Source organism: Vulpes vulpes, chromosome X (genome assembly GCF_048418805.1).
Source record: "Vulpes vulpes isolate BD-2025 chromosome X, VulVul3, whole genome shotgun sequence".
Lineage (NCBI taxonomy): Eukaryota > Metazoa > Chordata > Mammalia > Carnivora > Canidae > Vulpes > Vulpes vulpes.
In genome coordinates, this window is record NC_132796.1 from 104,574,821 (window position 1) to 104,600,974 (window position 26,154).

The following is a 26,154-nucleotide window of genomic DNA, read 5'->3' on the forward strand; positions in this document are numbered from 1 at the left end:
CCAGATTGCTCTCTCTCAAGATCCACTGTCCAATATGGTTCCCATACCATGGCTGTATGGCTATTAAGCACTTGGCATGTGGCTAGTATGAATTGAATTGCGCTGAAAATATAAAGTACAAAGACATAGATTTTGTATTCCTTTTTTAGGGCTACTATAACAAAATACCACAAACGGGTGGCTTAAACAATAGAAATGTATCGTCTCCCAGTTCCAGAGGCTAGACATCCAAGACCCAAGGTAGGCAGGGTTGGTTCTTTTGGAGAGCTGTGAGGAAGAATCTGCTCCAGGCCTCTCCTCTAGCTTCTGGTGGCTTGCGGGCCGCCTTTGGCATTCCTTGGCTTCTGCAGCATCACCCCAATCTCTGCCTTCTTCTTTACATGGCCCTCTCTCTTTGTATCTGTGTCTGTATCCAAATTTTCCCTTTTTAGGAGGGCAACAGTCATATTGGGTGAGAGTCCACCCTCACAAACTCATTTTAATGTGATCATTGGCAAAGACCCTGTTTCCAAATAAGATCACATTCACAGGTACTAGGGGATAGGATTTCAACATCCTTTTGGGGTCTACCAATCAACCTATAACAGATTTCAAAGATCTGATTTGGTAAAAAAGAATGTAAAAGATCTCATTAATAATTTTTTTGTTCGTTACATGTTGAAATGATATGAAGTATTGGGGGCTATATAAAATATACATTAAAATTAATGATACCATTTTCTTTTGATTTTTAAGAATGTGGCTACTAGAAAAATTTGAAATTACCTATGTGGTTTGCATTTGTGGCACAAATTCTATTAGATAAGACTTCCCTAAAGCAGAGGTTGGCAGACTGTGGCCTAAATCTTGCTCAATGAGTGTTTTATACTTAAAGTTTTACTGGAATGCAGCCATGTTCATTCATGTATATATTGTTTATGGCTGCTTTCATGCCACAACAGCAGATTTGGTTCATTGTAACAGAGATGATATGGCCTACAAAGCCCTGAAAGTTACTATCTGACCTTGTACAGAGGAAGGTTGCTGACATCTGCTCTAAACAATGCCTCCAGTACTGTCATTTCCCTGCTTCCGAACCAACAGTGTCTCCTATTGCTTGGTGGAGATCCTCCAGCCAGCTAGCCCTGGCCCCCCCTTATATCACCACCCTCTCTCACTGTTCAGAGAGAGAGGAGAGGAAGCTCTTTTGGACCAAGAGCTGTGCTACTGGCTCTTCTTAAAGATTCCACACTGCTGAGCCACTATCTGGCACTCTAGGGCCATAAGAGATGTTCATAGAATTAATTGCAAATAGGCACTTGGTAGGGCATGGGGAAGAGTTGACTCTGAACAGAGCTGAGCTTTCCTGGGCTTCCACTGCCTCCCATCAGATGTGTGTAGGAAAAACCACATCAAGGTGGTTTTGGATTCCATCTGCAGGCACTGTAGGGTCCGTAGATTTCAGCTATTACTGCCGCTTTGGCTGACTGCAGCTACCTTTTATTGGGAGCTGACCATGTGCCAGACCTTTTGCTAAACATCTTTTTTCATGTAATCTTCTCAAGCCAAGGAAGTCAGTACAGGCAGTTCCACTAGAACTCTTGTTTTGAAAGATGTGAATTCGTCCTAATGCTATTGACATATTAGGGAACAATTTGAGCATGAACTTCGTGTTTTCTCATGCATGATCTCTTCCATAAGAAACCCTGGGTGAGCACAGGAAACTGCACCCAGCTGGAAGGCACCATATAGGGATACACAATGCATGTGTGTGTGCATGTGTGTGCACAAACAACCCCTGAACACCTAGCAGCTCTCTCATTTCCCCACGTATGATAGGAGCCACAGATGCTGCTACAATTTTTGTCCCATTTCAGACCTCCTTCCCCCACCTGGCAAGAATTCACAAGCTGCAGCAATTCCAACCTTTTTTGCACAAGCAGACTCCAGGTCTTTTTAAAAGGTGCCACATTTATTGTAGTATTTATGTTTTACTTGACCATTTAACATGCGTGAAATTGTGATACTGTTATTAGGTTCCTATCTTTTTTTTTTAATTTTACTTATTTATTTATGATAGTCACAGAGAGAGAGAGAGAGGCAGAGACATAGGCAGAGGGAGAAGCAGGCTCCATGCACCGGGAGCCCGATGTGGGATTCGATCCCGGGTCTCCAGGATCACGCCCTGGGCCAAAGGCAGGCGCCAAACCGCTGCGCCACCCAGGGATCCCCAGGTTCCTATCTTTTAAAATATGTTGCTGATGAAGTTTTTGAGCATTGTGCCTCTAAACTTATTTTTTCCCCATAAGTCCTGTGGCTCTTATTTTTTATTTTATTTTTATTTTTTATTTTTTTAATTTTTTTATTAATAAATTAATTTTTATTGGTGTTCAATTTACCAACATACAGAAAAACACCCAGTGCTCATCCCGTCAAGTGTCCCCCTCAGTGCCCGTCACCCATTCCCCCCCACCCCCCGCCCTCCTCCCCTTCCACCACCCCTAGTTCGTTTCCCAGAGTTAGGAGTCTTTATGTTCTGTCTCCCTTCCTGATATTTCCCAACATTTCTTCTCCCTTCCCTTATATTCCCTTTCACTATTATTTATATTCCCCAAATGAATGAGAACATACACTGTTTGTCCTTCTCCGATTGACTTACTTCACTCAGCATAATACCCTCCAGTTCCATCCATGTTGAAGCATTATTTTATTTTTAAAAGTTATTTATTTACTTATTCATGAGAGACACACACACAGAGAGGCAGAGACATAGGCAGACTCCCTGCGTGGAGCCTGATGCAGGACTCTATTCCAGGATCCTGGGATCATACCCTGAGCTAAAGGCAGATGCTCAACCACTGAAGCACCCAGGTGTGCTTTGTCCTATGGCTTTTAATGCACAATTTTACACAGCATGTTAATTTTCGGAACACGTACGTCACATTATAGCAGTAGTGACTATACTATAATTACTCCCATTTTGCAGGTGGTAAAACTGAGGTCTTTAAAGGCAAAGTGATTTGTTCAAGATCACACAACTCGGAGGTTTCGGAGCTAGATTTTGCATCCAGATCTCTCTGACTCCATAGCTTAAGCTCTTAACTACCCCACCCCCCACTGTATTGATTTATAGCCCATAAAATAAACTACTTTTAGCTACCCAAGTTTCTCAAACAAATATTGGAGAGTTCGGTAGAAAGTAGGCAAGAACCTTTAGTTTACTTCTTGTGATTGTTTTGTCTTGTTTTGTTGTTGCTCAGGGTTTTAACAAATAGACCTCAGGGTTTTACTGCTTTCTACACTTTTCCACTTGCAGTACTGAGGCAGAGTGGAGATTGGGAGGAGTGAGTGAACAGGAACCTCTTAGAGGGCTGGAGAGGAAATCAATTCTCTCCTTGCCTGGAGATGCAAACATAATGGAAAGATCTGGGCGTCATAGGAGACCATAGAGTGAGTCAGCAAATCAATGCTGGTTTGTTTTTTGAAAGCTAATGTGATGCTGTGATGTGTAATAATAACAGGAATACAACCTTGCAGGAATCATAAAATATAACTATTTAGCATTGATCGGGCCTTATTCAAGTGGCGTAATCAGCTTGGGGTCTGTAATTGAAGACGGAAGGGAAGAAGTTACAGAGGACTGTTGTGGCTTGTCCCTCAATCCTGTGCACTGCAAGGACACTGCACATAGACTCACCCCCCCCCCAACAGCCGCAGTGGATGTTGCAGTGATGTCATACAGAGCCTATAGGCTCTGGGAGTGAAAGATGGGGGCAGGGATGGGGTGGGAATGGTTTGCTAGGAGGCAGAGAGCCTGAGTGGCAAAGGGAGAGAAAGGGGTTAGACCAAGGTAAGCCAAAAAGCTGGACACTAGGCAGGGTGGCTGCAAAGGGACACAGAGTTAACTCCAACCTCAGTCAGGAAGCATTGTTTACACTTATGGCTGCGGAGTCGGGGTGGGTTTGGCAAGGCAGAATCAGAACATATGGCTAGGTTAGGACTAGCGTGTGGAGTTAGGACAGAGGGCTGGACTTGATTGCTAAATCTCCAAAGTTCTTGGTTGTTTAAAAATGAAATTATTGGTTCAAAAAAATCTGAATACAAAAGCAATGTATAATTATTGTAGGGACTTCAGAACATAAGAGAAAGCAAAAGAAAAAAGACTGGGGAAAAAAAAGACTGGGGATCCCTGGGTGGCTCAGCGGTTTAGTGCCTTCCTTCAGCTCAGGGCGTCATCCTGGAGACCCGGGATCAAGTCCCACATCAGGCTCCCTGCATGGAGCCCGCGTCTCCCTCTGCCTGTGTCTCTGCCTCTCTCTTTCTCTCTGTATCTCTCATGAATAAATAAATATAATCTTAGAAAAAAGAAAAAAGACTGATTCCTTCTTATTCTATCACTCAGAGATAAGGTGCTGGTAATATGCTGGTGTTTTTTCTCCCAGTCTTTTTTCCAGATGTGTGCAAAAGTCTACCTGAAGTAATACTGTATTGTTAAAAATCTTAGCCTTTGGGATCAGATCGCCTGGGTTTGAATCCTAGCTCTGCCATTTAGTAACTCTGTGTCCTTGAGCAAAATCACTTATCCTTTTGGACTTTCAACTTTCTCATCTGTAAAAATTGGGATATCAGTAACTGTCTCACAAGGATTGTGGTAAAGGTTAACAGGGTGTGTATGTATCAACATGAGCTTGATACGTTGTGAGAGCACTCAATTATTTTAGTCACTCACTGACTATATTTATATGATATGTATATGATATTTATTAATTTAGTGATTATTTATTGAGCCAGGCACTGTTCTAGGCACTGTATATACAGCAATAAATTATAACATAAACATGTCCATATTGCATATGTGGTTTTGTGTTTTGTTCTCTCTACTAAATTATATCATTAGCATTTTCCCATGTCATTAAACACGGTGCTATTGAAAATACCAGTTTCATTGGCTGCATTGTATTCTCTTATCTTAGTTACCCAACTCCCCATTATTGGACATTTTGGTTGTCTATTTTGTTCACCATTATAGGTGGGTATCATTGTACATATTTCTTTTTCTAGATTTTGTCCCCTCCTCCATAGGATCAGTTGCCAGAATGGGCATTTCTAAATCTAAGTCTTATGACACAGAGAGCCAAATTGCTTTTCAGAAAGGTTTTACCAATTTCCATCATCTTGGTTAGATGTTTCCCTCTGCCTAACCAGTGTGGGACATTCTGGGTATGAAACATTTGTTTGTTTAGCCAGTTGAGTACTGCTCTGCCACAGTGAGGTGTTGGTAATGCACATGTACAGGGCAATGGCAAGGTGAAATTATCCTATGGGCCTTTCTCCCCATCATCCTTCTCTTTTGGTGGTGTTCTTGTTCTCCCCCATGGACCTAAAGCATTTTCATGAAGGAAGCAGATGTGATGTGCCACTAACACTTCAGTGGGAATGAATTGGATGTACCAGGCATTGTGGCATTTAAAGTATACTCAGGAACCCAGAGAAAGGCATTTCTGATGTTGGTATTTGAGGCATTTGGGCACCATGATGGGAGAGAGGCACTCTCTGCTACAGCACATTGCAGCACTTAAACAATTGCCTTCTCTTTGCATGAAAGTGAATTAGGTATTATCTTTGCCTCCAGGAGCTTGCTCTTTAGTAGAGAAGACTAGAAAAGCATTCATAACTGTACTCCAGCTAGACTGTGATATATGTCTAGAGAGAAAGGTGATATGGTTTCCTGATAGTCTGGGCACAGGGTGTAGGTGCACAAAGAGAATTAAGGGTGCACCAAGGACAGGGAAAATACTTTTGTAGGTGTTAGGTTGTGTCTTGCAAAACACCCAGAAAGCTGTGTTCCCAGGGGCATTATATATCATTGTGTATCTCTTGTCATACACAAAGACATCTGGCTTAGGGAGCAAGGGGGTGGCGACTTAATATAACCCATATTTCATTTACCATGCTCATGTAAACTGGAACAGGGTCCTGTGTATGTAGGGGGGCAAGGGGCACCTTTGAAACTTGCACACAGATGGAGTATGAGCAAGTATTGGCCCTGTATGCACTCAGTGGAAGGGTAATAATGAATGAGAGTAAGCTGGTTGGATGATCTCATAACTTCTAGAGAACACAAACTCTTAGAAGACTGGACTGTTCCTCAGGTGATCCTGAGCCATCATCTAGAGGGGGTATCCCCACTTGAGAGCCACTGCCAAGGCAATTGGAAGACATCATCAGGCAATGTCATGATCTGCTTTGTGGTTCAGAATAGGCACTGTGGTTGCTGCAAATTCTTTGATACAGCTCCCATTGGAAGGTGGTGTTTATATCCTCTCCTGACAAAACTGGTTGTAGTGACAACTTTGACCAGTAAGTTATAAGGGGAATGATGCTATGTGACTTCCAAGGCTAGACATAGAAGGGCATTCAGTTTTCACTATGTTCATTTGAACATTAATTTTTGGAAACCAAATCAACATGTAAGAAATCTGGCTTCCCCAAGACTAGCTGTGAGGAAGCCCAGGGCACATGGAGAGGACACATTAAGGCCCTGGTTGACAGTCCCGGCTGAACCCATCTTTTAAATTATCCCAGGCCAGTGCCAGATGTATGAGTGAAGAAGCCTCCAGATGATTCCAGTTCACAAATTTTCAACTCTCCTCTCTGCTGAGACCTCAGACATCAAGGATTAGAGAAAAGCCCTCCCCTAAATCCTGGCCCCTGGAATCTATAGACACAACGAAACAGTTGTTTTTACACCACCAAGTGTTATATTTGGGGAGGCTTTTGGATGTAGCAATAGATAGCTGGAAAAGTCACTCTAACTCTCTGTAGAGAAGGGAATGAATGGAGCTAGAGTACACTTGGAGAGATCAGTTAGGAGCAGCTGCTGTAGTCAGGGTAGCCTGAGCTAAGGTTGTGAAAGAGGAGATAGAGAAGGGCATATGCACTTGAGAAATAGGCAGGAGGTAAAATCAAATGTGCTTAGTGATGGGATGGATGTAAAGGAGACAAGTCCTGGATGACTCTAGGTTCTTGCTTGACTAGTTATATGATAAAATCTTTAAAGAGATGGGAAAGACCAAGGGAGGAGTGGGGCAGTGGTGAAGATTTGGGAATTGTGAGTCCTGTTTTGGGCCTCTAAGAAGCTCTTGGAGTGGTCTTGACAAAATCTGGTAGTGGCTGGGAGTTGGTCATTTGCAAAAAGGAAAGAAAGGAAAAGAGGGGCCAGATCCAGGACCAATTAAAGAGGCAGTGTCAACAGGACTTAAAAATCGATTAGATTCGGGCAGCCCGGGTGGCTCAGTGGTTTAGTGCTGCTTTCAGCCCAGGGTGTGATCCTGGAGACCTGGGATTGAGTCTTGCATTGGGCTTCCTGCATGGAGCCTGCTTCTCCCTCTGCCTGTGTCTGTGCCCCTCTCTCTCTGTATCTCTCATGAATAAATAAATAAAATCTTTTAAAAAATCGATTAGATTCTTACAACACAGAAAACACAAACCATAGAAGAAAGACAAAAATAATAGGGCAGATTTCATCAAAATTTGTGACTTCCTCTCACCAAATTGAACCATTTAGAAAATGAATAGTTAAGTCAAAGACTAGGAATAAATATTCACAACACTAAGACAAAGGGCTGGTATCCAGAATATATAAAGAACTCTTATGACTCAATAATAAGACACATAACCCAATTAGAAATGGGCAAATGATTCGAACAGATATCTCCCAAAGGGAGGATAATACAAATGGCTGGTGAGCACATAAGAAGGTGCTCAGCATTATTAGTCATTAGAGAAATGCAAATCAAAACAATGGACACCACTGTACAGTCACTGGATTGGATAAAATTAAAACAACTGACAATGCCACATGTGGGCAAAGATGTGGAACAATTGGCATATTCATATTCTGTCAATGGGAATGTAAAATGGGACAGTCACTTTGGAAAAAAATCTGGCAGTTCATATTTAACCAAGTATACGCCTACCCACTGACCCAGCAATCCCCCTTTTAGGCATTTTCTCATGAGAAATGACATGGAAGCATATTTCCACAAAGACACTTGTAAAAGAATGCCCATACCAGCTGTATTCATAATGACCTCCATCTGGAAACAACCCAAACATTTGTCCATCATCTGGTGAAGGGATAAACAAAATGTGGCCTCATCATATATGGGAGTTCTACTCAGCAATAAAAAGGAATGAACAAGTGCATAGATGAATTTCTATGAAAGTGAAATAAGTCTTATCCAAAAGAGTACAATGCTGTATGTTGACTTTTACCTGAAGTACTAGAATAGGCCTCAGTGAAAACAATCACACCAGTGGTTGCCAAGGAGGGGTGTGTGTGTGCACCCACACACGCATGATGGAGCTTCCTAAGTGGTTGATAGGGGTGTGCATTATCCTGGTGTGTGCATGAGTCCAAATTCATTGAATATTATACTTATGGGCAGCCTGGGTGGCTCAGTGGTTTAGCGCTGCCTTCAGCCCAGGGCGTAATACTGGGGATCCGGTTATCGAGTCCCATGTCGGGCTTCCTGCATGGAGCCTGCTTCTCCCTCTGCCTGTGTCTCTGCCTCTCTCTGTATCTCATGAATAAATAAATAAAATCTTTTTTAAAAGAATATTATACTTAAGATTTGCACATTTCTCCGTATAAATTTTACTTATAAAAATCATAAGCAAACAGGTGATGGGCTATGGGTGCCAGAGACGGGACCTACCATGAGAAATCGTGGTGAGTTGGGTACCATAAAGGCTGGAAAGCCCCTCCCTTACAGCAGCAGCTTGGATTCAGTGGTTGCAACTGGTGATGCCTGGGATCTCTTATTGGGAATTACCACAGGAGCAAGTGATTGGTCTCTGGCATGAAAACTACCTTCATTGATCTGACCAAAGAGCTACCTACTCCAGTTCAGGGAAAGTCCACGGTTACACAGTGATGCACAAGAGCTATTATTCTTGCTTTGCTCTTAAAATATGGGAATAGCCACTCAGAAGATGACTTTCTTTCTAAGGTGAGAAACATTCCCAGTGAACTTCAATTACTCCAATTCTCCTGGGTTCTACTCCTGTGCCCTCCTCGCAGTTAACTGTTCTCTCCCACTCTGAACAAAGCAGTTGTTAGCCCTCTCATTTGCCCAAGGACTTCCTATTATGATCCGTCCAAACACAACGAGGGAGAAAGCTCTTACTGTTGCATAATTATTTTCAGTAATTAGTAGGGCCAGGGAGTAGGAAATGACTTTAATGTCTGTGGCTTACTAACATGACTCTGCTTTATCTGCAGCTCCCCTCTCATGCAAAAGTTCAGAGTCCCACAGGCACGCTCACATAACAACAGTAAAAAGAGCTTTCTGAGAAATAGGTGGGCTCACAAGAGATTCAGCCCAGGGGACACTGGGGAAAGTGCGACCTGCTTATGGGCAGCCCTGGTTAGGTTTGAGTTTTGTTTCCCATTACTCCTAATGAATGATCCAAGCTATTCCCTTTGCTCTGTGGTTTCTTCCCTGCTTCTTCCGTCAGGGAAGCCAAGAGGTTGAGGAATTGGGCAATTCCCAGTAAGGTTGTAGGGGTTACATATGGTGATTCTAGATGTCAGGCTGGTGAGTTTCAGATTGAAGTCAGTAGAAACTGAGTTTCTGGCGAGTAGGAGAGGCTGGGTTAACCCGTCTTTTTTTTAAGATTTTGTTTATTTATTCATGAGAGGGAGAGAAAGAGAGAGAGAGAGAGAGAGAGAGAGAGAGAGAGAAGCAGAGACACAGGCAGAGGGAGAAGCAGGGAGCCCGATGTGGGACTTGATCTCTGAACCCGGGATCATGCCCTGAGCCGAAGGCAGGTGCTAAACCGCTGAGCCACCCAGGGATCCTGAACCCCAGTCTTTTTTGATGTATGCAAAGGAATGCGCCTGTTAACCTGGAGTACTTACTGGGGAGAGAGTGCTAACATGACGAGAATTTCAGGCAGTGAGGCAGCCGGTAATTGCCCCCAGAGGGTCAAAGAGCATGATGCCCTGAAGATGCTGCGTGTTGATGGGCCAGTGAAGACGTGGGTCCTGATACGGCTGTTCTGATAGCCCCTCTGTCTCTCTCTCATCACCTACAGTGACTATAGCTGCCTTTCTTATTCAGCCGTAAGACAACAAATGTTCATGCGTCAGCATCTAGAGGGAGCACTGAGAGTCAAGAAGCTGGGTTCTAGGCCAAGGCCCCTTGCTAACCATCTGAATTACTTGGAGCAATAACATTCTGCATCTTAGCCTCATCATTTAGAAAGTGACGAGGGTAGCACCAATCTTGGCTAGTCCCTCCTGGGTTATTGTGAGCAGAAATGTGGAATAACACATGGCAAAGTATTTCATGAAACTATAGTATCAATGTAAGCTGGTATCTGTGGAATACTGGCCTCATACAGTGTGTACATGAACAACCAATGATAATGGGTTATTAGTGAGCTTTTTATGCTGGAATTGGGCATAAATAATTTGGGGGGGGTAGCTGGAATGAAATAGTTTAGCCATGGCTCCAGCTAATTGCCAGCCAGTATACATCTGTGAGCCCCAAGGGGTAAATGCAATCTTATTGCCAGATGGGCTCTAGGATTTGAATGGCCACCAGCCAAGGAGCTGCCAGTTGGTGGTTTACATGTAGTAAAGGAGCCATGCTACATACATATTGAACCCCATCTCTCTTTTACTACTACATGTTGGCAAACATGTGTCTTCCTCCTGGGAAGCAGGAGCTACATGCAAGAATCTGCATGTGAACCGGAGGGAGCTGATGTCTGGGGAGACATGGGCTGAGGGGTACAGCTAGCTCTGAGTCACAGGGCTTGGTATACCACTCAGCAGGATTGGGAGGTGGGGTTGCTGGTTAACCAGCTGCTTTGCCTAGTAGATGTGTCTCACATGCAGGGAAGATGCATGCTTCAAGGGAGGAGAACACAGCGAAATATCCTTATTGCTAAATTGCACTCCATGCAGTTAGAAGTATCCTTGTTGATCAAGAAGCAGTTTGGGATCTTGCAGTTTCTCTCAGCAACCACATGACCTTAGATTATCACTGCATTGGAGACGATGTCCCCTTACATTTATAAATTACTTTATAGTCTGCCTGCATCTTAGAGCACTTGGTAAGTAGTGTCGCATCCTCTTATCTTGATTTGGAGTGTTGCAACAGCCTTGTGCAGCGGGTACTGTGATTTTCCTGCATTCTACTGATAGTTCAGAGAGGTGAAGCGACTTGCCTCAGGGTCACACAGCTAGAAAAGAAAAGAGCTAGGACTTAAACCTGTGTGACGCAGCAGTAACAAAGAATCCTGGGGTTAGTGTGCCGTACAAGCCAATTTCAGCTGTATTACAGGCTGGGGGAAAGATACATTGGTACATTAAAAGAACACCTATTTTCCTAAAGAACAGGGAAGATGATTACTGTTGGTTATGACATCTGGCCAGTTTTAGGGTTAAATAATCACTATTACCATTATTATTTAGGGTTAAATATCACTATTACCATTATTTAATATTAGTGACTTTGTTCATGTGACCCTTTTCTCTCTGCCTCCCTGCTCAGCCCCGTCCTCTAAGAGCAAATGCCGTTGTCCCTAGAGGAAAACCGACCAGCTGCCTCTGCTGGTCCATTGAGGCATTTGGGACTGTCCCAGGATGGGGAGAGGAAAAGAAGGCAAATCGAGTGCCTCTTTTGGCTAATGAGTCTCACTATCAATATGTAAGTGAATGCCTTCCGTGCAAGGCAAGGGAAAATTTCTTATAGAGTACATTACTGAATCAACACTGAGAGATGGGATTGGCCACATGGACAGGCTGAAAAATCTCTTAGTGATGACAAAGGAGTAGGACTACATACATTTCCTATTGACTTTCCTGAAGATGTACACAGATTTGCTCAATAGTCCTAAATAAGTTACAGGCTTGGGAATGGATTTCTGGTTTGTCTCATCATCATAAAAACTTCATTAAGTTGAAGCATGGATTCAGCAGCCCTCCCAGGGCTGTCCGAAGAGCCGTGAACTGACAAAGTCTTTCATCAATGCATGCTCTGAATGGTGGTCAATTAAAATGTAGAAAATTTGTGCTGCCTCTTAAGATGGGCACACAGGGAATCTTCAGCAATATCTGTGTAGTATATTGAAGGGCTGAAGCATTTCATGTAAAGGTGGATTAGATGTCTGCTGTGGTACAAAGGAAGGAAGGGTACTCTCTAATGGTGTCCGCAGGGGCGACAGCTCTCGTCACTTGGCCCTGGGGCCGCTGATAGGTTCAGGAATGTCACTTGGACCTCTAAACTAACACGTGGTGTTTTGAAGAGAGGTGCAAGGGGGAGAAAAAGAGCCTGGTCTCAGGTAGTAGTGCCAGACAAGCTCATGTGAAATTACTTTTTCTCAAACTTGATGTTTTCACAAACTGCGGCAGCAGCAGCAAAGGCAGCCTTTGAGAGATATTGTGTTCATGCTCTGTGATTCGCTAGTGGTAGGCAACATGCCCTGCTGCAAAAGATAGCAAATTGGGAATGTTCTCTCTCTGGCTGGTGGTCCCCAGAGAGCTGGGGAAAATGCAAGTCCCTCATTATCAAGCTGAGGTTTCACGGGACCCATCTAGAAGCAAATTCACCAAGAATCAAGAGTCTCTATGGAAGGAAAATAATACAACATAGGAAAAAAGGATTTGTTTTTTGCATCCAGCCATTCAGCTTTCTAAGCTAGGGCTTCCTGTTTTTATTTACAGGAGGGAGGAGCTGAATGTATTTAAATTTATGTTGCATTAGTATTGCTAAAGAATTTCTTGATGCAGATGTATCCTGTTGAAGAGGTGAATGTGCACCAAGTACAGGTAATGTTTCCCGGACATTGCTAACTTTCTTGCAGTGCTTATTACAACATTTCATTGGCATATAACATGATTTGGACTTTGTCGAGAGCTCAGGCTACATGTCAAACAAATTTTTCTCCCTTGAGGAATGTTAAAAGCCAGACTGAGGAAGAGAATGGGTAAAGAGCTCTTAGAGGCTTGCATACTCACAAACACAAATAAAGGCTATATGCGCCTTCACTGGGATAAAGGCAGCCTAGTGGGAGGAGAAACCCTGGGGAAGAAATTGAGCATTTCCAGTTCATGCAAGAATGTTAATTTCACACACTAATGAGAATATTATAGGTACATTTTGTGTACAATGTGCTTTTCACACCAGATCCTCAGTTGGGTATCTCAGCTGGGTTTTGCTTCAGTTTGTTACCTTATAAAGTTAAACACAGATCTAAGGCAGTCACAGCGACTCCAGGCTAACCGGTAGCAGCACCGACTCCAGGCTAACCGGTAGCAGCACCTCAGGCCATCTGCTAGAGGTCTGTGAGAGGTCCTTCAGATGACTGTCAGAGGGGGGGGGGGGAGACTGGGTGCGTGAGGATGAGAAGTGAGGAGGGGAAGGTGGTGGAAGCCTTCAAGAGCCCAGTGAGTCTCTGATACATTGCCCACAACGATGGCTCCCTGGGTTATTCAGGGTGAGATTTTCAGTGGGATCTGAGGGCAGGTGTTAGACTTCACTAGTGCCTCTGATAAGTGGCTCCGTCCACTGTTGGCTTTACTTGAAAAGAACATCGTGAAACCCTTTTTCCCTCTCATTGCTTGTTTATTACAGTGCTCTCAGGCATTTCGAAGGCAATATATAATCCAAGGGATATGATATGACATTTGATTATGGCATCAGTCCCATTCAGGATGGCTTCCGGTTTTCTTTCACATTTTCCCATGGGCTAGCCATAGGTTGGCCATCTGTGGCTCAGGTTATCTTGAAGCACCCCTTTCTTTGCAACTCCCATGTCCAGAAAGTCTCTCATTGATGGTAGGTGGGTATAATATCCTCAGCCCCCAAATAACAACTCCTCTTCGTGTCTGTGTGGCACTCCAATGCAAAAAGCTTGGCACTTCATGAGAGTGTTAAATTAAAGTGCTGTGCTATTTGCATGAAGGTAATTGATCCATGAAACATACATCTTACTTAGGCAATGTGGTTTGGTACATCAAGCTTATGTTTGAGATGATTACTTCCTGAGCAATAAATATGCTAGAATATTTTATCAGTTGGAGCAGGAGAGACACCTGAAATATGAATTTAAAGGTAGTGGCAAGGATGACCAACTGGCGGCTGGTTTGCCATTGCCCATTTATCTCTAAGCAGCCACTTGGCAAAGGGCTTTGCTCTCTCCTCTCACAGACATACATCAGACAGAGTAGGAATAGAGTTTTATACCAGCAATTAATTTATTCCTGGAGTCAACAGTTCCAACCAGAGGAGAGTTGCAGTGAGAAGTGGTTTGTTTCTTGGTTCATGTGAATAACTCTCAGGGAGTCAGTTGGATTCTGGCCACTCCAAAGCAAAGGCCAACCAGCAACTGGTTTTCACTAAGGTCCCCTCCAGAATCTGTGAATGTCTGCTGGCGGAGACAAACTTTCTGGGACTTACCATTATATTTAAAGGGAAAAAGTCTGTTTTTTTTTTTTTTAATTCAGACGAGAACTTCTTGATTTCTTGTTGCCTGTTTGCCATGAGATTTTGAAAAGGCAAACCAGATGCTAGATGTTGAGGAGGAGGAAGCAACCCAATTGTCAAATTGCATTCAGAGCCTATCGCACATTGCTTCGAATCTCCTCAGTGGTGACAAATTTTTGTCCTCTGAGAACAGGCTATATTTGAACAGCTAAAAGTCATTAGAGCCCACACTGGTGAATAAGGTGGGTGATCATGCTTGGCAATGAATGTTTTGGATTTAGAAATGAGCTGTATCTCTCCGGTAAGGAGACACATTTTTGTATGTGGCTTCAAAGTGAGCTTTGGAGGCAGTTCAAATAAAGAGAGCCAGAAATGTTGCAACACTAGGGCAGTGTTTCCATCTTTGGACTCAGTGTGTGTCCTCCTGTGGGTGCAACTCAGAGTGTCTTCTTTCACTTGAATACAAAAGTTCTGCTGGTTGGTTGAAAAAGAGAAGCCGCATTTTACTTTGTTGTCATACATTGTATGAATGTGGATTATAACACCTGGAGCTCTTTTTCACATTTTCTCAAGTCTGAGAACAGAATTCTTAGTGGCAACATGGGGGAACAGAAAGATAGTGGCCTTTGAAATCAGAACAGACCCAGTTCTACTTACAAACTGTGTTAAGTTTTGTTAAGTTTTTCCTCATCTGTAAAGTGGGGTGACACAATATCTATTTCACAACACTTTTTATGCATGTTAAAGCAAAGCCACATACATAAAGGATTTTTTTTTTAATTTTTTTTTTAAATTAATTTTTATTGGTGTTCAATTTACCAACATACAGAAAAACACCCAGTGCTCATCCCGTCAAGTGTCCACCTCAGTGCCCGTCACCCATTCCCCTCCAACACCCGCCCTCCTCCCCCTCCACCACCCCTAGTTCGTTTCCCCGAGTTAGGAGTCTTTATGTTCTGTCTCCCTTCCTGATATTTCCCAACATTTCTTCTCCCTTCCTTTATATTCCCTTTCACTATTATTCATATTCCCCAAATGAATGAGAACATACACTGTTTGTCATAAAGGATTTAGTACTGTGCCTGGTGCATATTAGGGGCTCAATCAGTTGTTGCTATTAATATCATTATCACTGATATTACATCACGGTCATTATCACCACCATGATGACCACTGTTACTGTCGTTACTACAATTAAGCAGAGATCCAGTGTAGAGAAATAATTGAGAGTCTATTATGGGAGAATCCACTGGTAAGATGGCACCGCTCTCGATGGAGGATATGGGAACGGAGAAGGTATGGAGGAAGGAGAGGCAAAAGAAGTCAATGAATCCAGGGACATTTTGAGGGCACAGTGAAGGTGATTTGGGCTCATGCATCTCCATCTGTTTCTGAGCTTTCCATTTTTAGCAGGATATGTTTGTTTTTCAGGGAAGTTGGTAATAAGAGATTTGTTTAGAGTTTATTATGCAAATGGTGAGAGGTCAAAAACCCATATTGATGTTCTCTTCAATTAGGCTGGGAATATTTATGACATTTAGACAATTAACTGCCTTGTTTACACAAATACTGTGATAAATGAAAACATCTCAGGCTGGCCAGAAACAACCACCACCACCATCAGCAACACACACACACACACACACACACACACACACACACACACTCAACAAGGTGAGATTTGAGCCAGAGCTGAGTCCCCTTTTCTCTCCCAGCCATTCTCTGCTTATCAATTTCATGCTGTTTGGTCACTTTGCCTCGGAGTCCCTCTTTTTTTGCTGATGAGTTTCACAGTAATGAGAATATTTAAAGGTAGGCTCTGGGGTTTTAAATGTGATGGGGTTTTAAATATTTAAATATTATGAACATGTTTCATATGCATACAGTGACTCAGTTGATCCACGAGCTTAGTCAAAAGCTCACGTGGAGTGATTTTGACAGAGCGCCTGGTAACAAGGGGAGATGGGTGAGAAAAGCAGCTGCAAATTCCCATGTGCTGTTCCTTAGAGGAAGTTGAACATTGCTAAATATCATATGGGAAGCAGTTGGTGGGAAAATGCTTGTCTCATGTGCTTCTGCTTCCTTAGCCTCCCGCCCTGAAGGAAAACTCAGTAGTAGGATCATGAATACAAAGCTGCAGAAATCATGCTCATGGAAGAGAGACATATGTGTTGAGCAGTGGGCCTTCCTTGGAAGTGAAAGGCATTGTGGGAAATGTCTGGGTCAGTTGAATTCCTGCCACTCCACGGAGGCCCTCTCATCGCTATGGAATCTGCACCGTCTATTTTTTTTATTTTAATTTTTTAATTTTACTATAAAAGTCAGTTTATTTTCCCTTCCTGTGTTTCATATTTTCCCTTTTTTGTCAGTAATGAGGAATTAACTGATTGGAAATTTCCTTGATTAAATAACATGAACAAGTTCATAAACACACCACATTTTATTTTATTTTTTTTAAAGATTTTTATTTATTCATTCATGAGAGACAGAGAGAGAGAGGCAGAGACACAGGCAGAGGGAGAAGCAGGCTCCACGCACGGGGAGCCCGACGTGGGATTCGATCCCGGGTCTCCAGGATCGCGCCCTGGGCCAAAGGCAGGCGCCAAACCGCTGCGCCACCCAGGGATCCCCAACACACCACATTTTAGAGTATAAAGCAAGAAGTTGAAAAATATTCCCTAACCCAACACAAATCAAGCAGCCCTCCAAATTGCACATTTCCCCCCAAGTTCATGTCCATAATTTAAAATACATATACAGAATGACCTAAAAATATTGATAATTAGTACAGAATTCACAGCCTTGAAGACATACGTGCTTCAAACTGCTAATGGATAGATACCTATCCCCAGGCCCTAGTAACCCATTCCTGTGATTCAAGGTCATATACTTAATGCCTTACTAGGACAAGAGGTCTGTCCTCTGTCTCTAATTCTAGTCTTCTGCTGAGGTAACTCAAGGAACCTGGTTGTGAGAAAGATCAACTCTCTGAAAACAGGGCTAAGCAGATTAGCATCCTAGTGGATCCTAATGTTCCCAAAGAGCAAATCTGGAGTTGAGTACTTCAGTCGTGAGCTACACCTTGGAATGTTCATGACAACTGATGATGCACCTTATGGTTCTTGAAACGAAGACTGTGTAGTTCCAGGAATTGAATTTTGAATGAAGACAGAAGAGAACGAGGTGACAATAATTTGAAGGTATTTCTGCTTCTGGAGGTGAATAACTTTAGATCAGGTAGAGTGACTGAGCCAATCACCATGTAGTGTGGTTTTCCCACCACAGTTAACAAAGAGAGTCTTTGTCCAAGGCAGGCTTACACTTGATCCAGCTTGAGCACACTACCAGGATTTGATGCTTCAAAGATGAGTGACTGCTCTTTGCAAACTCATTATCAAAGCAAAATCCAATGCTCCCTTCCTATTCGTGGAGCCCGTCATTGATGCAAACCATGTGCAACTGTCTCGTGGCCACTCAACTTTCTAGGCTGGAGAATTAAGGTCCAAGTCCAAGATAGTATTTCCGGTTAAAAGGATAAATTTCAACAGGCCAAATAAAGAGGCTGGCAGATTCATGGGCCAATCAGTACATTTATGAAACAGTGAAAATCATCCACAATAACTCATGTAGTGTAGAAAAACAGCCTGGCCTTCACCACTGGTCAATATCTCAAGTGGCTGACATTGTTGAAAGAGGCTTGACAATCTGAGGTTTTGTTGGAGCTCTTAAGACGACCCCCAAATAAGGTGAATTTAAAAAAATAATAGTCCTGATGTGTCTCCCATTGTTCTTTTCTTCTGTGGGCAACACTCACTCACTCAATACGTGAGCTTGTCATCTTTGCATAAGATAGCAGATTTCCCTCACTGTTAATGACGAGATAAACAAAGTTGTACAACTTGTCATGAGAATGAAAAAGTAGAACACCCATAATCCCAGATTGTCCTGGATCAAAGACACTAAGTCCTGGCCCACCACAGCTCCAATGCTTCCAGTTCCATCAACAATTCCTGTGACAGTCGCCAAAGCCTCACTGCTCCCTTGGATCAGCTCTTGGCGACCCAGGTCCACAGAAATAGCAGAACTAATCATTTTAGAAGGTCCACCGATAAAAAATACTGTAACTGCCATCAGAAGTGCATTAAAGGATTTATCGTTTGGAGAATGGCTATACCCAACTAGGGACCCAATGGCCAGAAGTAGACTGAGAGCTAAAACGGGTGCTCTCTTCTGTAATACATCAGAGATGAAACCTTGCAAAGTCCCACCTATAATTCTTCCAACATTGTACCAAATGGACAGCTTGTCAGCTTCAGCCTCCTTCCATCCGAAGTTGTTACTCGGATAAAAGGGTAACCAGAAGAAGAAGGAGTAATTTACTAACTTCAAGCAGGCATAGGCCAGTGAGTATGGTATAACTCCAGGAAGACAACAGGCCTGATAAAAGCTTATTGCCTTGACTTGGGTAATAGTACTGCCTTCTTGGATGGAATAATTAGGCTAATATTCATCTTCGTTTTCAGCATCATTAATCAATGACCTGTGTGAGTCCTCTTCAAAATTTTCTTCTGCCTCAATGCCTGGGAGACTGATTTCTTCTGGTGACACCAGGAGCCCAAAGAAGATGATGATTCCACCAGCAAACTGCACAGCCGCTGTCACCAGAAAGGCATACTTATAACCGTATTGCAGAACAGAAGAAGCTAGGCATGCTCCCAAAATATTGCCCACTGAAGCACAGGCACTCCAGAGACCAAAAACAACTCCTCGTCCAGCTCTCCCAAACCAGTTGCCCATAACAGCAACCACACAGGGCCAATCAGTAGACTGAAGCAGGCGATTTACAATCCACAGGCAGCAGTAGAGTCCCTTGTTGTAGAAATGCAGCCATTCTGTGACAGTGCCAAAGACAAACACTACCAGTGCAGAAGAGCACATGCCAAAAGATAGAACCCATCATAAATTAAGCCGATCTCCAACAATTCCACTGATGAAAAGGCCCACAGCATTAAGAGAAGAGGAAAATAGTATCCAGTGTCCCAAGGAAAAGTGTGGCTTCCTCTGCGCTGAGAAACAAATGGTTGCGCTCCAGATCTCTACAGGCAGGCTAACTGACTTGTTAAAAGTACTTGGGGTCCACTGCTTAGAGATACTGACTTTGACATTGCTAAAAGTTTTTCTTGATGCATGGAGCAACGAATAACTGAAGAAGGTAAGCAGGAACACAACAGCATGATGATGGCTGAACCGGGAGAACAGAGTTCCTCTTTAAAAAATATTTGGCCAGGCCATAGTCTTCCTGACCTTCCTTCTCACCTCTGACCTTAAAGTTTGGACAGTGAATTATTTACATCATTTCTTCTTTCCGAGACCCGCCACAATCACCTCGCTGCAGCCCACCGTCCGACTAGCTCGGCTCCACTGCCCACAGCCCCTCGCGGCGCCACCACCTCACCCACGGCTCCGTGGCCACGGTTCTATTTTTTTTTTTATTGTGGGAGAAACTACATAACATAAAACTTACCACCCTAACTATTTGTCAGTGTACAGTTCAGTGGTGTTAAGTACATTCACATTGTTGTGCAACAGAGCTCTAGAATTTTTTGCCTTACAAAACTGAAACTTTAATGACCCTGTTAAATGACTCCCTGATCCTCCTTCTCATCAGCCCCTGGCAGCTACCATTCTACTTCCTGTTCCTATGAGTTTGACCACTTATTTATTTATTTAATATTTTATTTATGAGAGACACACAGAGGCAGAGACATAGGCAGAGGGAGAAGCAGGCTCCATGCAGGAAGCCCAATGTGGGACTCAATCCTGGGAGCGTGGGATTCACGCCGAAGGCAGACGCTCAACTGCTGAGCCACCCAGGCATCCCTTGACCACTTTATTTACTTATTTATTTAAGACTTCATTTATTTATTCATGAGAGACACACAGAGAGAGGCAGAGACAGAAGCAGGTTCTCCACGGGAAGTTCGATATGGGACTCGATCCCAGGACCCCAGGATCACAACCTGAGCCAAAGGCAGATGCTCAACCACTCAGCCACCCAGGCACCCCAAGTTTGACCACTTTAGATACCTCATAAAAGTGGAATCATACAGTATTTGTCTGACTCTAACTGGCTTATTTCACTTAGCAGAATGTCTTCGAGATCCATCCATGTTGTAGTATGTCAGAATTTCACTCCTTTTTCAGGCTGAATGGTATTCTGTTGTATGGACTTACCACATTTTCTTTATCCATTTGTCATAAATGAACATTTAGGTGTGTATCTTCTCATTTTAAGGGGACCTTACCTCACTGCCCCTGATTTCCACACAGTGTAAAATGCCAAAAGAAAAAGCCCTGAAGGTAGTTAGGGAAATTATGTCACAAGGGTTGGCAAAATGAGAGAAGAGAGAAGAACATTATTTAATTCACCATGGTCTTGCATGCTGAAATAAACCTACTAGCTATACTATTTTGAGCTATACGTTTAAAAACTATAAATCAAAAATATGTTGGGGGCACCTGTGTGGCTCATTGGTTGAGCATCTGCCTTCGGCAGATCATGAGCCTGGAGTCCTGGGATCGAGTTCCCATCAGGCTCCTGCATCAGAGCCTGCTTCTCCCTCTGCCTGTATCTCTGCCTCTCTTTCTCTGTCTCTCATGAATAAAAAAAAAGTCTTAAAAATGTGTTAGGCACAGGACCTCCAAATCTTAATTTTCATAGATACTGGAACCCTTCTTTATTGTTGACACCACTTCTAGAAACTAATGAACAGGGTTTAATCCTTGTAAGATTTAGTTGATGAATTCTGTGATATGAAGAGAGAATGAGGGTGAAAATATCTAGCACAGGGGCCAGTGGCAGAGGAGGCTCAATAAATGTTGATCAAAATAATAGTTGACATACTGTTACCTATTTCATTAATGGGGATTGTGTACCTTCTACAGGCAAGGCCTTGTGGAGCAGTCAATATAAAAAACAGTTGGCAAGTGCAGGAAGGTAAAGAATGATGAATTAACATAGCTACAATTTTTTGAGCAAGGCAAAACCAACTGAGAGACAAATTTAACAAAGGCTGTTTATTCATAAACTTGTTGCAGTAACTTTCATATCACTGGGGGTACACAAGTGTTAGAAAGGAGAGAGTTTTGTAGAGTAGAAAAGAGAAAGTGCTGAAATGGTTTCTGATGGGCCAGCATTTGATTAGTATGAAAATTTTGGAAGCAAGGACAACTTTCTAATTGGTCTTCAGGTATAGCTAACAGTTCCTGATTGGCTGCAAGGAGGTAAGCAAGCATTTTAGGGACATTTTGAAAGAGGAAGGATTATTCAGTGCTAAGGGTGGAAGACTGTGGCTGGAGGTTTCCTGGAGCAAGTGGGGCTTGAGGGGGTGTGTTCTTGTGGTCAGACTGTCATCCGGGTCCTTATGGTAGATGACTGCCATCACAAGAAGTTGTATGCCAGGTTCCTTGCATATGTTAAATCATTCTACTCAGTGGAACCCAACTGGAAAAGACAGTTACCATTTTTGGCCTAATTTTAAAATGAGAAAACTCAAGTACAGAGGGAGTCAATAATTTGTCCATAGGCACACAGCTAGTAAGTAGTGGAGCCAGGACGTGAATCCCCTGCTCTGAACCCTTTTGCAATATTCTCTAGAAAAGGTGATCTATGGGTGAGAGGTGTTGGAAAGAAGGGACATTGGTTTGTTATAGAAGAGAAGGCTAAGTTGTATATGTGGTGGGGAGGCATTTGCTCTTATTAAAATAATCTTCATCATCATCCCATTAAACAATATTTATTAAATGTCTTGACACCATCTGCCGAATGATACCTTTGGGATCTCAGAAGAAGTAATAGATTTGTTTTTCTCAGCAAAAAGAAGAGCATTTTGTGATTTTTTTTTTTTGGTTTGGTTATGCATTTCTTCCCCTATTTGAAGATAATTCAACTTTAGTTTTCTTCAATTGCTATTGCTTCCAAAGGGGAAAATGAAAAACAATTGCAGATCAAAATGCTTCCCAGCATCAGTAATTGGCACTGTCATTTCTCAGAAGTCCCAATAAAAGATAGGGAAGAAAAGCTTCTTGGGCCAGTAAAAAAAAAGAGAGGGGACATCTTTCTTTTTTTTTTTGTAAAGATTTAGAGAGAGAGAGCAAGCAAGCATGAGCAGGAGGGGCAGAAAGACAGGGAGAGAGAATTTCAAGCAGACTTAACACTGAGCATGGAGTCCAACCCAGGGCTAGATCCCACAATTCCAAGATTCCGATCTGAGCCAAAACCAAGAGTTGGATGCTCAGTCAACTGTGCCACCCAGGTGCCTCAGAGAGGGGGCATCTCATCACAGGCATCTAAGCCTGGCTTAGATGACCTTGATTTTGGATTTGATGAGAGGAAGGCAAAATGGCATGCTTTAAAGTTAATGCATTCTGCTAAGTTCAGTCCAGGGCCCTAACCAGTGGGGCTTGCTCAGGAAGTTTCTGCCTTCCATTTGCCTTGGAGTAAGTAGTGCGAACTCTAACAGGTGCCAAGAAGGAATGAAGAAGCCAAGTTGTTCTTCTGTCCCACCTGTAGGGTATTTCTCAGATTGTTTTGGGGCAATAAGGAAAGAATTTCCATTCTGGAAACAACCACAGCTACAATTTTGACCACAGCATCAAAACAAGGAATTCAAAGCTGTAGGCAGTCTTTATTATTATTATTTTTTTGTCTACATGCGCAGGCTTGTCCCACTCATTTTCCCTCTCTATGTACCAGTGTTAACACCCTTTCTGCCTAAGGACCTCTAATAGATAGCGTGGGTGGCTGGAACTTCAGGTGGACAGGGATGCTTGGGGATTTTGAATGTTCACGGTGCCTTGAGAAGGGCACGTGTCTTGTTTGAATCCTCAGAAGAACTGAGTGGGGGTAGGTACTGTTATTAACATTCTCATTTTACAGATGAAGAAATTGGGCCTCTGAGAAGTTATGTAATATACTTAAGGTCACACAGCATGGGGTGAGGTTGGACTCAAACCCAGGTCTGTGTACTCCGTTGAACCTGATGTTTGGGGATTTGTCTCTGACTCAGACTCCTGATTTTCACGTTAAAAACTACAACCTGCTCCTTAGAAGACACATAAATTCTGCTTAAAGGCATGTGTACAACAGAAATTCTTGAGACCTTGAGGGAGTTGGTTTGAAAAAGCTGAAACAAATCCACAGCTGATTAGCAGCCTCCTCCCAGCTTGGGAGACTTGGCCCTTCAGTGGAAAGCAGGGGTGTGAGCAAGGCATGTCAAGTACAGATACTTCAGTGGATGTGCAATGACAGTTGAGAGAAAGAAAACAGGTCCCAAAGAGACCATACCAAGGAGGATCGGGAAGTTATCTTTGAACTGATTTCATTTACTCTGCTCATTTTACTAATGGGGAAACTGAGGCTAAGACCATGCAAGCAGGGTTAGCAGGTAAGTTAGTGGCAGATCTTGCACTTGACTCTGGGTCTTTTGGCCCCAGAACTCTGTTCACTTGAGCATCCTGCCTGACTTTGCCTTGAGCTATTTCTTCTTCTTCCCTGAACAACATTGCTAGTGACAAGAACTGGTGGCTGCAGACCTGGGAGCTAGAGTGGGTCGTTCTGTACTTTGTGAAGACAGAGGGCAGAGAGAAGTGAGGACTGTTTCTCTGAGCCAGCTTCGAGGAGTTGGAGCCGAAACAGTACTGCTAATTACATTTTGCTGCACTGAAATGGCATTACCAATTTGACTCAGCTGAAAAACTTAAGAAGGTGTAGAATGTTGTCTGTCACAAAGCGGCCATTTGATGCTAGTGCCTGATACTTAAATGTAGCCTGCAGTACAAATAGGGGTGCTTGTGGACACCTTAGGCAAGTTCCAAGTGACTCTTGTCTCTGTTACAGAACCCAAGCACTGCGGGATACAATTATCAACATTTTTCTTCTGATGAGTCTGATTAATCCATACATACAGTTGAGCATACTCCTTATTAGCAATCCCCATATGGACACTGCACAGAGGTACTTTGATTCCTCCTATCGAATGTCGTAAGGTTTTCAGAGAAAGTTCAATACAGCTCTGCAAACAGGGTCAGAAAAGATCAGCTCACGAAGGTTTCTCCTGGCAGTATTTGCTTTCTATTGCACATATGTTCCTTGCACAGCATCTTATGAAAAATCCACCCCCTCCCACCTTGAAGAAATATAAAGAGCAGGTCTGGAGAGACAGAGGGAGCATTTTGTAAAGGCCTCTTTATCCTAAGTTTTGCATTTACACCTCATTTCTTTGCATGCTCTGGACGGTTGGGCCTGTGCTAATTGGTACAGATGCTTTGACATTTAAATGATTGAGTAGCAGGTGGAGCAGCTGATGGGGGACAAGACCTCTGGGAAAGCCAGGGACGTGGCTGTTGGGGAGGGCGGGGAATTTGAGGAGCCTGGAGTCTTCTAGAAGCTAACAAGGAGCAGTAAAGCTCCCTGCCCTGCTTCCCCCTCCCCCCCCCCCGCCAGTCCTTGGTGCTCACAAAGCCACACAGATTTTTTTCAGCAACCCTTACAACCTAGAGCCACCGAATAACGTTGGCATAGGTCCATTTCCAGGAAGCCTGAACTATGAAAGCCAAGATTTTCACAAAAGTTATTCGAAGGCATTTTTTTTTTCCTGTCCAAAAGGTGATTTGCTTTAAAAGAAGAGTAAACACAAGGAATTGTTTTTTTTAAATTTTTTTAAATTTTATTTATTTATGATAGGCACACAGTGAGAGAGAGAGAAGCAGAGACATAGGCAGAGGGAGAAGCAGGCTCCATGCACCGGGAGCCCGACGTGGGATTCGATCCTGGGTCTCCAGGATCGTGCCCCGGGCCAAAGGCAGGCGCCAAACCGCTGCGCCACCCAGGGATCCCAGGAATTGTTTCTTAAAACCAAGTCTTGGGATACCTGGGTGGCTCAGCGGTTGAGTGTCTGCCTTCGGCTCAGGGCGTGATCCTGGGATCTGGGATCGAGTCCTACATTGGGCCCCTTGCGGAGAGCCTGATTCTCCCTCTGCCTATGTCTCTGCCTGTCTCCCTCTCTGTCTCTCATGAATAAATAAATAAAAATCTTTTAAAAAACACAAAAAACCAAGTTGCTCTACCATGGTAGTATCATTGTGGTTGATGTGTACCATGAGACTGATGGTGAGGGCTGGGGTGGGCATGCTCTTAGTACTGGATTGAAGTTTCACATGATTCAAACAGAGGTTTAAGCATAGTCGGAGTTGACCCTATGGTCATTGGTGTCATTCTCATTCATTCGCACGTGGCCCCACTTCCGGAAATGGCAGAGAGCGTGGGAGGTCCAGCTAGAGATGTGGGGATAGCAAGGACTCCTAAGTTGCTCAGGAGAGCAAAGACAAAATGTCCCATATATCAGAGATTTCACTGTTGATAGACATTAGGATGCACTTTGCATTTGGTGGGTGGTAGTAGGGAAGATCAAGGCAGAAAAAAGGATGGTAGAGAGGGAAGTCAGAACCCTAAGTCAAACCTGTGACTTACTGCGTGACCTTGAGCAATCCATTAACCTCAATAAGAGATTGGATTAGATTCTTGTCACTCCAGGAGTGGTCCACAGACACAGCAGAATCTTCATCATCTGGTTGCTTGTTAAAAATGCAGCCTCTGCCCCAAACCTACCGAATC

General features: G+C 43.3%; 1 pseudogene; it reads right to left on the reverse strand.

The window, feature by feature from the left end:
* Window positions 1-18,290: 18,290 nt before the first annotated feature.
* On the reverse strand, window positions 18,291-19,848 carry LOC112911355 (sugar phosphate exchanger 3 pseudogene; annotated as a pseudogene).
* Window positions 19,849-26,154: the final 6,306 nt, after the last annotated feature.